General features: G+C 54.4%; 2 non-coding genes across 2 annotated transcripts; both read left to right on the top strand.

Moving 5' to 3' along the window:
* The first annotated feature begins 9359 nt into the window (after window positions 1-9359).
* On the top strand, window positions 9360-11198 carry LOC145654025 (18S ribosomal RNA). The gene has a single exon (XR_014120257.1). It is a non-coding gene; the product is annotated as an 18S ribosomal RNA (ribosomal RNA).
* An 882-nt stretch (window positions 11199-12080) lies between these two features.
* Window positions 12081-12234, top strand: LOC145654018 (5.8S ribosomal RNA). Its single transcript, XR_014120250.1, has one exon. It is a non-coding gene; the product is annotated as a 5.8S ribosomal RNA (ribosomal RNA).
* Window positions 12235-12500: the final 266 nt, after the last annotated feature.

Raw genomic sequence — 12500 nt, 5'->3', positions numbered from 1 at the left:
TAGTAGTATGATTTAAAGGTACAAAGTGAATGAAGTGTGCCCAGGCCCAGAGCTACTTTGCTGGGCATGACTGTGTTTGACCTCTTGGCTCTGGAAGTCTATTTCTAGGCTTATATAAAGGGTCAAACTTCTTGAAGTGTGCCCAGGCCCAGAGCTACTTTGCTGGGCATGACTGTGTTTGACCTCTGGGGCCTGGAAGTCTGGTAGTAGTAGTATGATTTAAAGGCACAAAGTGATTGAAGTGTGCCCAGGCCCAGAGCTACTTTGCTGGGCATGACTGTGTGACCTCTTGGGCCTGGAAGTCTGGTAGTAGTAGTAGTAGTAGTAGTAGTAGTAGTAGTAGTAGTATGATTTAAAGGTACAAAGTGAATGAAGTGTGCCCAGGCCCAGAGCTACTTTGCTGGGCATGACTGTGTTTGACGTCTTGGGCCTGGAAGTCTGGTAGTAGTAGTATGATTTAAAGGTACAAAGTGAATGAAGTGTGCCCAGGCCCAGAGCTACTTTGCTGGGCATGACTGTGTTTGACCTCTTGGCTCTGGAAGTCTATTTCTAGGCTTATATAAAGGGTCAAACTTCTTGAAGTGTGCCCAGGCCCAGAGCTACTTTGCTGGGCATGACTGTGTTTGACCTCTGGGGCCTGGAAGTCTGGTAGTAGTAGTATGATTTAAAGGCACAAAGTGATTGAAGTGTGCCCAGGCCCAGAGCTACTTTGCTGGGCATGAATGTGTTTGAACTCTTGGGCCTGGAAGTCTATTTCTAGGCTTATATAAAGGGTCAAACTTCTTGAAGTGTGCCCAGGCCCAGAGCTACTTTGCTGGGCATGACTGTGTTTGACCTCTTGGGCCTGGAAGTCTGGTAGTAGTAGTAGTAGTAGTAGTAGTAGTAGTAGTAGTAGTAGTAGTATGATTTAAAGGTACAAAGTGAATGAAGTGTGCCCAGGCCCACAGCTACTTTGCTGGGCATGACTGTGTTTGACCTCTTGGGCCTGAAAGTCTATTTCTAGGCTTATATAAAGGGTCAAACTTCTTGAAGTGTGCCCAGGCCCAGAGCTACTTTGCTGGGCATGACTGTGTTTGACCTCTGGGGCCTGGAAGTCTGGTAGTAGTAGTATGATTTAAAGACACAAAGTGATTGAAGTGTGCCCAGGCCCAGAGCTACTTTGCTGGGCATGAATGTGTTTGAACTCTTGGGCCTGGAAGTCTGGTAGTAGTAGTATGATTTAAAGGTACAAAGTGAATGAAGTGTGCCCAGGCCCAGAGCTACTTTGCTGTGCATGACTGTGTTTGACCTCTTGGCTCTGGAAGTCTATTTCTAGGCTTATATAAAGGGTCAAACTTCTTGAAGTGTGCCCAGGCCCAGAGCTACTTTGCTGGGCATGACTGTGTTTGACCTCTGGGGCCTGGAAGTCTGGTAGTAGTAGTATGATTTAAAGGCACAAAGTGATTGAAGTGTGCCCAGGCCCAGAGCTACTTTGCTGGGCATGATTCTGTGACCTCTTGGGTCTGGAAATGTGGTACTTTGAAGGATTAAAAGAGTGAAACGGTCTGAAGTGTGCGCAGGTGTAAAGCAACCTTGCTAGGCATGAAGGTGTGACCTCCAGGGCCTGGAAGTCTGGTGGTAGTAGTAGTATGATTTAAAGGCACAAAGTGATTGAAGTGTGCCCAGGCCCCAGAGCTACTTTGCTGGGCATGACTGTGTTTGACCTCTTGGGCCTGGAAGTCTGGTGGTAGTAGTAGTATGATTTAAAGGCACAAAGTGATTGAAGTGTGCCCAGGCCCAGAGCTACTTTGCTGGGCATGACTGTGTTTGACCTCTTGGCTCTGGAAGTCTATTTCTAGGCTTATATAAAGGGTCAAACTTCTTGAAGTGTGCCCAGGCCCAGAGCTACTTTGCTGGGCATGACTGTGTTTGACCTCTGGGGCCTGGAAGTCTGGTAGTAGTAGTATGATTTAAAGGCACAAAGTGATTGAAGTGTGCCCAGGCCCAGAGCTACTTTGCTGGGCATGAATGTGTTTGAACTCTTGGGCCTGGAAGGTCTATTTCTAGGCTTATATAAAAGGGTCAAACTTCTTGAAGTGTGCCCAGGCCCAGAGCTACTTTGCTGGGCATGACTGTGTTTGACCTCTTGGGCCTGGAAGTCTGGTAGTAGTAGTAGTAGTAGTAGTAGTAGTAGTAGTAGTAGTAGTAGTAGTATGATTTAAAGGTACAAAGTGAATGAAGTGTGCCCAGGCCCACAGCTACTTTGCTGGGCATGACTGTGTTTGACCTCTTGGGCCTGAAAGTCTATTTCTAGGCTTATATAAAGGGTCAAACTTCTTGAAGTGTGCCCAGGCCCAGAGCTACTTTGCTGGGCATGACTGTGTTTGACCTCTGGGGCCTGGAAGTCTGGTAGTAGTAGTATGATTTAAAGACACAAAGTGATTGAAGTGTGCCCAGGCCCAGAGCTACTTTGCTGGGCATGAATGTGTTTGAACTCTTGGGCCTGGAAGTCTGGTAGTAGTAGTATGATTTAAAGGTACAAAGTGAATGAAGTGTGCCCAGGCCCAGAGCTACTTTGCTGTGCATGACTGTGTTTGACCTCTTGGCTCTGGAAGTCTATTTCTAGGCTTATATAAAGGGTCAAACTTCTTGAAGTGTGCCCAGGCCCAGAGCTACTTTGCTGGGCATGACTGTGTTTGACCTCTGGGGCCTGGAAGTCTGGTAGTAGTAGTATGATTTAAAGGCACAAAGTGATTGAAGTGTGCCCAGGCCCAGAGCTACTTTGCTGGGCATGATTCTGTGACCTCTTGGGTCTGGAAATGTGGTACTTTGAAGGATTAAAAGAGTGAAACGGTCTGAAGTGTGCGCAGGTGTAAAGCAACCTTGCTAGGCATGAAGGTGTGACCTCCAGGGCCTGGAAGTCTGGTGGTAGTAGTAGTATGATTTAAAGGCACAAAGTGATTGAAGTGTGCCCAGGCCCAGAGCTACTTTGCTGGGCATGACTGTGTTTGACCTCTTGGGCCTGGAAGTCTGGTGGTAGTAGTAGTATGATTTAAAGGCACAAAGTGATTGAAGTGTGCCCAGGCCCAGAGCTACTTTGCTGGGCATGACTGTGTTTGACCTCTTGGCTCTGGAAGTCTATTTCTAGGCTTATATAAAGGGTCAACTTCTTGAAGTGTGCCCAGGCCCAGAGCTACTTTGCTGGGCATGACTGTGTTTGACCTCTGGGGCCTGGAAGTCTGGTAGTAGTAGTATGATTTAAAGGCACAAAGTGATTGAAGTGTGCCCAGGCCCAGAGCTACTTTGCTGGGCATGAATGTGTTTGAACTCTTGGGCCTGGAAGTCTATTTCTAGGCTTATATAAAGGGTCAAACTTCTTGAAGTGTGCCCAGGCCCAGAGCTACTTTGCTGGGCATGACTGTGTTTGACCTCTTGGGCCTGGAAGTCTGGTAGTAGTAGTAGTAGTAGTAGTAGTAGTAGTAGTAGTAGTAGTAGTATGATTTAAAGGTACAAAGTGAATGAAGTGTGCCCAGGCCCACAGCTACTTTGCTGGGCATGACTGTGTTTGACCTCTTGGGCCTGAAAGTCTATTTCTAGGCTTATATAAAGGGTCAAACTTCTTGAAGTGTGCCCAGGCCCAGAGCTACTTTGCTGGGCATGACTGTGTTTGACCTCTGGGGCCTGGAAGTCTGGTAGTAGTAGTATGATTTAAAGACACAAAGTGATTGAAGTGTGCCCAGGCCCAGAGCTACTTTGCTGGGCATGAATGTGTTTGAACTCTTGGGCCTGGAAGTCTGGTAGTAGTAGTATGATTTAAAGGTACAAAGTGAATGAAGTGTGCCCAGGCCCAGAGCTACTTTGCTGTGCATGACTGTGTTTGACCTCTTGGCTCTGGAAGTCTATTTCTAGGCTTATATAAAGGGTCAAACTTCTTGAAGTGTGCCCAGGCCCAGAGCTACTTTGCTGGGCATGACTGTGTTTGACCTCTGGGGCCTGGAAGTCTGGTAGTAGTAGTATGATTTAAAGGCACAAAGTGATTGAAGTGTGCCCAGGCCCAGAGCTACTTTGCTGGGCATGATTCTGTGACCTCTTGGGTCTGGAAATGTGGTACTTTGAAGGATTAAAAGAGTGAAACGGTCTGAAGTGTGCGCAGGTGTAAAGCAACCTTGCTAGGCATGAAGGTGTGACCTCCAGGGCCTGGAAGTCTGGTGGTAGTAGTAGTATGATTTAAAGGCACAAAGTGATTGAAGTGTGCCCAGGCCCAGAGCTACTTTGCTGGGCATGACTGTGTTTGACCTCTTGGGCCTGGAAGTCTGGTGGTAGTAGTAGTATGATTTAAAGGCACAAAGTGATTGAAGTGTGCCCAGGCCCAGAGCTACTTTGCTGGGCATGACTGTGTTTGACCTCTTGGCTCTGGAAGTCTATTTCTAGGCTTATATAAAGGGTCAAACTTCTTGAAGTGTGCCCAGGCCCAGAGCTACTTTGCTGGGCATGACTGTGTTTGACCTCTGGGGCCTGGAAGTCTGGTAGTAGTAGTATGATTTAAAGGCACAAAGTGATTGAAGTGTGCCCAGGCCCAGAGCTACTTTGCTGGGCATGAATGTGTTTGAACTCTTGGGCCTGGAAGTCTATTTCTAGGCTTATATAAAGGGTCAAACTTCTTGAAGTGTGCCCAGGCCCAGAGCTACTTTGCTGGGCATGACTGTGTTTGACCTCTTGGGCCTGGAAGTCTGGTAGTAGTAGTAGTAGTAGTAGTAGTAGTAGTAGTAGTAGTAGTATGATTTAAAGGTACAAAGTGAATGAAGTGTGCCCAGGCCCACAGCTACTTTGCTGGGCATGACTGTGTTTGACCTCTTGGGCCTGAAAGTCTATTTCTAGGCTTATATAAAGGGTCAAACTTCTTGAAGTGTGCCCAGGCCCAGAGCTACTTTGCTGGGCATGACTGTGTTTGACCTCTGGGGCCTGGAAGTCTGGTAGTAGTAAGTATGATTTAAAGACACAAAGTGATTGAAGTGTGCCCAGGCCCAGAGCTACTTTGCTGGGCATGAATGTGTTTGAACTCTTGGGCCTGGAAGTCTGGTAGTAGTAGTATGATTTAAAGGTACAAAGTGAATGAAGTGTGCCCAGGCCCAGAGCTACTTTGCTGTGCATGACTGTGTTTGACCTCTTGGCTCTGGAAGTCTATTTCTAGGCTTATATAAAGAGTCAAACTTCTTGAAGTGTGCCCAGGCCCAGAGCTACTTTGCTGGGCATGACTGTGTTTGACCTCTGGGGCCTGGAAGTCTGGTAGTAGTAGTATGATTTAAAGGCACAAAGTGATTGAAGTGTGCCCAGGCCCAGAGCTACTTTGCTGGGCATGATTCTGTGACCTCTTGGGTCTGGAAATGTGGTACTTTGAATGATTAAAAGAGTGAAACGAGTCTGAAGCCCCCTTCCTGGAGGTCTGGTTGGCACGGGGTTTTGATTTTTCGGTTTCATATCTCTGGGCTCCTTGGGAGCAGAAAGTCGGTTGAGGGCCCTTTGGAAAGAGCCGGGGCTGCCGTTTAACGCTGTCCAAGCGGCAGGCGAAGCGCACCCACCGTTTTTACGCTATGATTTTTTAAAACCGCCGGGGCGGCAAACACAGGGCCGGTCGGGTTTGAAGACGAATATCTCTTCGGCCCTTGGGAGGAGAGAAGCAGCGCGGGTCACCTTTGAACGCGCTCGCTGCCAGGAACGTCTGGCGTAAAAGTTTCGTGGGAATCGGACGTTCCTAGGCTGAGAAGCGAGCGCCCGCCCTCGGGCGGTCGGGGGCCCCTTTCTCATTCCCCGTCTGGGCTAAAAATACGAGGTCGGACCCGATGGACTCGGGAGACTGGAGAGTACCAGGGAGACCCTGGAAGCAGGCGACCCGACCCACGCTTCGCTGTCTCCTCGGCCCTCGGGAGTAGAAGCGCGGGGACGGTGGCGTGGGCAGCAGGGGGCGCTCCTGGCCATGCCCAGCGAGTTTCGTGCGAATCGGACCTGGTCCGGAAGAGATACGAAGGGAAAACTCATTACTCGTCGGGGTGGCACATCCAGGCTCTCGACCCTCCCAAAGCGTCCGACCAGGGTGCACCCTGCCGGGCATGGTTAGCCGCCAGCCCCCTTCCTGGAGGTCTGGTTGGCACGGGGTTTTGATTTTTCGGTTTCATATCTCTGGGCTCCTTGGGAGCAGAAAGTCGGTTGAGGGCCCTTTGGAAAGAGCCGGGGCTGCCGTTTAACGCTGTCCAAGCGGCAGGCGAAGCGCACCCACCGTTTTTACGCTATGATTTTTTAAAACCGCCGGGGCGGCAAACACAGGGCCGGTCGGGTTTGAAGACGAATATCTCTTCGGCCCTTGGGAGGAGAGAAGCAGCGCGGGTCACCTTTGAACGCGCTCGCTGCCAGGAACGTCTGGCGTAAAAGTTTCGTGGGAATCGGACGTTCCTAGGCTGAGAAGCGAGCGCCCGCCCTCGGGCGGTCGGGGGCCCCTTTCTCATTCCCCGTCTGGGCTAAAAATACGAGGTCGGACCCGATGGACTCGGGAGACTGGAGAGTACCAGGGAGACCCTGGAAGCAGGCGACCCGACCCACGCTTCGCTGTCTCCTCGGCCCTCGGGAGTAGAAGCGCGGGGACGGTGGCGTGGGCAGCAGGGGGCGCTCCTGGCCATGCCCAGCGAGTTTCGTGCGAATCGGACCTGGTCCGGAAGAGATACGAAGGGAAAACTCATTACTCGTCGGGGTGGCACATCCAGGCTCTCGACCCTCCCAAAGCGTCCGACCAGGGTGCACCCTGCCGGGCATGGTTAGCCGCCAGCCCCCTTCCTGGAGGTCTGGTTGGCACGGGGTTTTGATTTTTCGGTTTCATATCTCTGGGCTCCTTGGGAGCAGAAAGTCGGTTGAGGGCCCTTTGGAAAGAGCCGGGGCTGCCGTTTAACGCTGTCCAAGCGGCAGGCGAAGCGCACCCACCGTTTTTACGCTATGATTTTTTAAAACCGCCGGGGCGGCAAACACAGGGCCGGTCGGGTTTGAAGACGAATATCTCTTCGGCCCTTGGGAGGAGAGAAGCAGCGCGGGTCACCTTTGAACGCGCTCGCTGCCAGGAACGTCTGGCGTAAAAGTTTCGTGGGAATCGGACGTTCCTAGGCTGAGAAGCGAGCGCCCGCCCTCGGGCGGTCGGGGGCCCCTTTCTCATTCCCCGTCTGGGCTAAAAATACGAGGTCGGACCCGATGGACTCGGGAGACTGGAGAGTACCAGGGAGACCCTGGAAGCAGGCGACCCGACCCACGCTTCGCTGTCTCCTCGGCCCTCGGGAGTAGAAGCGCGGGGACGGTGGCGTGGGCAGCAGGGGGCGCTCCTGGCCATGCCCAGCGAGTTTCGTGCGAATCGGACCTGGTCCGGAAGAGATACGAAGGGAAAACTCATTACTCGTCGGGGTGGCACATCCAGGCTCTCGACCCTCCCAAAGTGTCCGACCAGGGTGCACCCTGCCGGGCTAAGAGAACAGCCAGGTGAACCCTGGAGGTTCCGAACTCCAGACCCCTGGACCCGACGGCTCAGTCCGCCTCAGGTGCACTACAGAGGTCCTCGGGCTGTCCCTGAGTGCATTAAAACGGAAATCAGAATTACTCCCCCGGGTGGCACTTCCAGGCTCTCGACCCTCCCAAAGTGTCCGACCAGGGTGCACCCTGCTGGGCATGGTTAGCCGCCAGCCCCCTTCCTGGAGGTCTGGTTGGCACGGGGTTTTGCAAATAGGTCCCGTCGGGTATATGGGAGAGCAAAGAGAATCAATGGGGTCCAAGCACTAAATTCATCCAGTGGCGTTCTCTGGAAGCCCAAGGGGAGTCCGAGGGGTGTTCGGCCGGCAAGGGGAGCTCTCCCTCGGACACATGATCAAACGCCTGTCCCCTACCGGAAAGTGGTGTGCTCTGGATGCCCCCCCCCCCCCCCATCCCCCGAGGGGGGTGCTTATCCCGCGAGGGGAGCCCTCCTCGGGTTAAGTGAACCATCATGCCGATTCCCCTATGGAAGTGGGCACATCCAGGCACACAGTCTGCTTTGCTCTCCCCGACCCGAGTGCGTCTGTTGGGCTGAGTGTACGCCCAGGCAACTGGATCCAATGGCTCAGTCCGCCGCAGCGTGCTTCGACGATGGGTCGTACAGCCATGCCACCAGGGTGGGCGTGTTTGTAAATGTACCAGTGGATTCTCGTCGGCCTGCCACATCCATGGTATCGACCCACCAGGCCTGTCCGACCAGGGGTTGACCCTGGACGGGCACGGTCTGTGGTTTGGCCCTTGTCCTAGATGAAATCGGGCACGGGGTTTTCTGGCCAGGTACCATCGGGTTACTGGGAGAGCGGCTTCGGTCTCCAGGTGAGACCAATGGTGAAGCAGCACGAGGCAATGGAGAGCATGCAAAGCGATGGGGAAGCCATGCACGGCAATGGCCACGAAAAAAAAAAAAAAATCACCACGGAAGGAACGTGAAGAACAAGGAGGAGTGTAGTGACACTGCCCAAAGCTGCCCGGTGTTGCAGGGGTCTATTGGTGTGTTGCTTCCTTGTTTGGTAGAGTGGAGTACCAGACCCGCCAGGGGTAGGCAAACCATTCCCCCTACGGTAAGTGAGGAGCCAGCCATTTGACGAGCGGGTGTCCACGTGTACGGGTGCGAGCGCTATCCCCCCACACGGGGTTAGGCCACGGCCTTAGGTGGACGTCTGCCGACCAGCCCCGGCTGATCCAGAACTTCTGATGTGGAGAGCGGTTTTGACAGATCCTCCCTGGTTCTAGCGGGTCAAGCCTCTGATGGGGGGTGGGGGTTATTTGTAACCCATCCCAGAACTCTCTGGGGGAGACTCAGACGGCCAGTCTGTCTACTCAGTTGTCCTATACTGGTGTCTGTGGTTTGGGAGGAAGGGAGTGCCCTGCTTTGTTGGCCTCCTCTTCAAACCTACCTGGGCCCACGAATCACTCTTCTTGGTTACATCACGAAACGTAGGTTGAGCGAGGCTAGGGGGGAGGGAATTCGACGAGGTCTTTCCCTTGTCCCCCCACCAGCGGCCCACGAAAATCAAAACGGCGTGAAGAGAGGGAACGCCGAAAGCACCTGGAGTCGGCCGTCCGCACCTCCGGAGGAGGTGGACGGGGTACGGTGCGGGCATGACCGGATGGGACAGCTTTGCATCAAGGTGAGAGGTCGGCGTCCGAAGGCCAGAGGGCGGTGCGCGAGCACGTTTACACTGGCCGCGGAAGCTGTCCTGGGTAGCCCTGTATGGCGTCTGGACCTGACGGCGCACGCACTTACAACCCGCTGCTTCCTAGCCCCCGGAAGGGGAGGCGGATGTCACTCGTGGTTCATCCCAGACCACGGTGCAAACTACCTGGTTGATCCTGCCAGTAACATATGCTTGTCTCAAAGATTAAGCCATGCAGGTCTAAGTGCACACGGCCGGTACAGTGAAACTGCGAATGGCTCATTAAATCAGTTATGGTTCCTTTGATCGCTCCACACGTTACTCGGATAACTGTGGTAATTCTAGAGCTAATACATGCAAACGAGCGCTGACCCTTCGGGGGATGCGTGCATTTATCAGACCCAAAACCCATCCGGGGGGCTCGGGCCCCCCGGCCGCTTTGGTGACTCTAGATAACCTCGGGCCGATCGCGCGCCCTCCGCGGCGGCGACGTCTCATTCGAATGTCTGCCCTAGCAACTTTCGATGGTACCATAGTCGGCTACCATGGTGACCACGGGTAACGGGGAATCAGGGTTCGATTCCGGAGAGGGAGCCTGAGAAACGGCTACCACATCCAAGGAAGGCAGCAGGCGCGCAAATTACCCATTCCCGACACGGGGAGGTAGTGACGAAAAATAACGATACAGGTCTCTTTCGAGGCCCTGTAATCGGAATGAGCGTATCCTAAACCCATGGGTGAGGACCCATTGGAGGGCAAGTCTGGTGCCAGCAGCCGCGGTAATTCCAGCTCCAATAGCGTATATTAAAGTTGCTGCAGTTAAAAAGCTCGTAGTTGGATGTCGGGAGTGGGCTGGCGGTCCGCCGCGAGGCGTGCCACCGCCTGTCTCAGACCCTGTCTCCCGGTGCCCCCCGGATGCCCTTGGCTGGGTGTCCGGACGGGGCTCGGAGCGTTTACTTTGAAAAAATTAGAGTGTTCAAAGCGGGCCCGCTTCTCGCCTGAATACCTGAGCTAGGAATAATGGAATAGGACTCCGGTTCTATTTTGTGGGTTTCCTGAACCAGGGCCATGATTAAGAGGGACGGCCGGGGGCATTCGTATTGCGCCGCTAGAGGTGAAATTCTTGGACCGGCGCAAGACGGACGAAAGCGAAAGCATTTGCCAAGAATGTTTTCATTAATCAAGAACGAAAGTCGGAGGTTCGAAGACGATCAGATACCGTCGTAGTTCCGACCGTAAACTATGCCGACCCGCGATCCGGCGGCGTTATTCCCATGACCCGCCGGGCAGCGTGAGGGAAACCACGAGTCTGTGGGTTCCGGGGGGAGTATGGTTGCAAAGCTGAAACTTAAAGGAATTGACGGAAGGGCACCACCAGGAGTGGAGCCTGCGGCTTAATTTGACTCAACACGGGAAACCTCACCCGGCCCGGACACGGAAAGGATTGACAGATTGATAGCTCTTTCTCGATTCTGTGGGTGGTGGTGCATGGCCGTTCTTAGTTGGTGGAGCGATTTGTCTGGTTAATTCCGATAACGAACGAGACTCCGGCATGCTAAATAGTTACGCGGCCCTCCGCGGTCGGCGTCAAACTTCTTAGAGGGACAAGTGGCGTTCAGCCACGCGAGATGGAGCAATAACAGGTCTGTGATGCCCTTAGATGTCCGGGGCTGCACGCGCGCCACAATGGTTGGATCAGCGTGTGCCTACCCTACACCGAGAGGTGCGGGTAATCCGCTGAACCCCATTCGTGATGGGGACTGGGGATTGCAATTATTCCCCATGAACGAGGAATTCCCAGTAAGCGCGGGTCATAAGCTCGCGTTGATTAAGTCCCTGCCCTTTGTACACACCGCCCGTCGCTACTACCGATCGGATGGTTTAGTGAGGTCCTCGGATCGGCCCCGCCGGGGCTCCTCGCGGGCCTTGGCGGAGCGCCGAGAAGTCGATCAAACTTGACTATCTAGAGGAAGTAAAAGTCGTAACAAGGTTTTCGTAGGTGAACCTGCGAAAGGATCATTAACGGGTAACGCTGTCCGGCGTGCCTCCTCTCCCGACCCCCTCGACTTCGCCGTCCCCCCGCGTCGGGGCCCAGGGTCGAAAGGGTCTTCGGGGTTGCTGTTACACGTGGTCGCTTGCAGGTCAGGCTGGACAGAAGGCATAAAGGAGGAGCCTAGTCCCTCCCACCCCTTCCTCGTCCTCCGCCTCTTCCTCCGCGTCGTCCTTCAGCACCCCCCCCCCGCAGGCCCCGGTATTCTCTGGGTTCCAGCGCGAGAGACGCGTCGTTCAAAAAACTCGGCGTCCCCGCTCGTCGGGCGAAGGCCGGTTTCCCCTCACCTTGCCGGCAGGAGAAGCGCCTGCGAGTCGAGCGGGTCGTACGGGTCCGTCCCGCGCCCTCCCTCTCGCTCGCACGGCCGCTGCCTCCGTCCACCGCGAGGGGTTTTCCTATTTTGTTGTCCTTGTCATTCATCCCCGTCCCCTTGCTCGCTGACGAGCGGACTTTCCGGGGGGGGTTGCGAGCGCTGCTCCTCGTGGGGCAGGCCATGGCCCTTCCTGTGTTCGTCCGCCCACCGGCGTCCTGGGGCGTGGTGGTGGTGGGTGGCGCAGCCGGTTCCCCTGCTTCTCTCTCTCAGAAAGGAGTCTCAGGGGGACCCCCGGCAGGTACCTAGGGCTTGGCCCACGCTACGTGAGTTCCACCCCTTTCGAGGGGTCGGACGGGGCGGGCGCGGAGGGCCGCGGTTCAAAGACTGACTCGTCTGCCACGTGGGGCGTGTGGGCAAAGCGCAACCCCGCGCCCGTTTCAACACTCGCAGACGGGGGCGCCTGACCGGTTGGTGAAACCTTTTAAACCTGTCTTTGTAGTCGTGGTGAAAGACCTAAACTGAGCCTGAAATAAAAGAGTACAACTCTTAGCGGTGGATCACTTGGCTCGTGCGTCGATGAAGAACGCAGCCAGCTGCGAGAACTAATGTGAATTGCAGGACACATTGATCATCGACATTTCGAACGCACATTGCGGCCCCGGGTCCATCCCGGGGCTACGCCTGTCTGAGGGTCGCTATTCCTATCTGTCGGACCTGCCTTCTCAGGCGGGACCGCGGTTGGAGGTTCGTAGGTGGGGGGGTGCCCCCTGGCCTCCGTCTTCCTAAAAGCAGACGGTTCCCGGTCGCTGTCTCGGTGAGATCCGGTCGGTGGGTTCGCTGCGGTTGAGTGCCCGTTCTCCGTGCACAAGCTTCTCCTCCCCCGCTTCGGTTCGTTTCGGTTCGTTTCGGCTCCGCTCCTGGCCTGGCCAGGAACGTGGTCCCCTGCGCCCGAGAAAGAAGC

The sequence above is a fragment of the Electrophorus electricus genome, unplaced genomic scaffold (assembly GCF_041902795.1).
Source record: "Electrophorus electricus isolate QZ-2024a unplaced genomic scaffold, ASM4190279v1 Scaffold108, whole genome shotgun sequence".
Classification (NCBI taxonomy): Eukaryota; Metazoa; Chordata; class Actinopteri; order Gymnotiformes; family Gymnotidae; genus Electrophorus; species Electrophorus electricus.
This window is presented reverse-complemented; position numbering and strand designations above follow the sequence as displayed.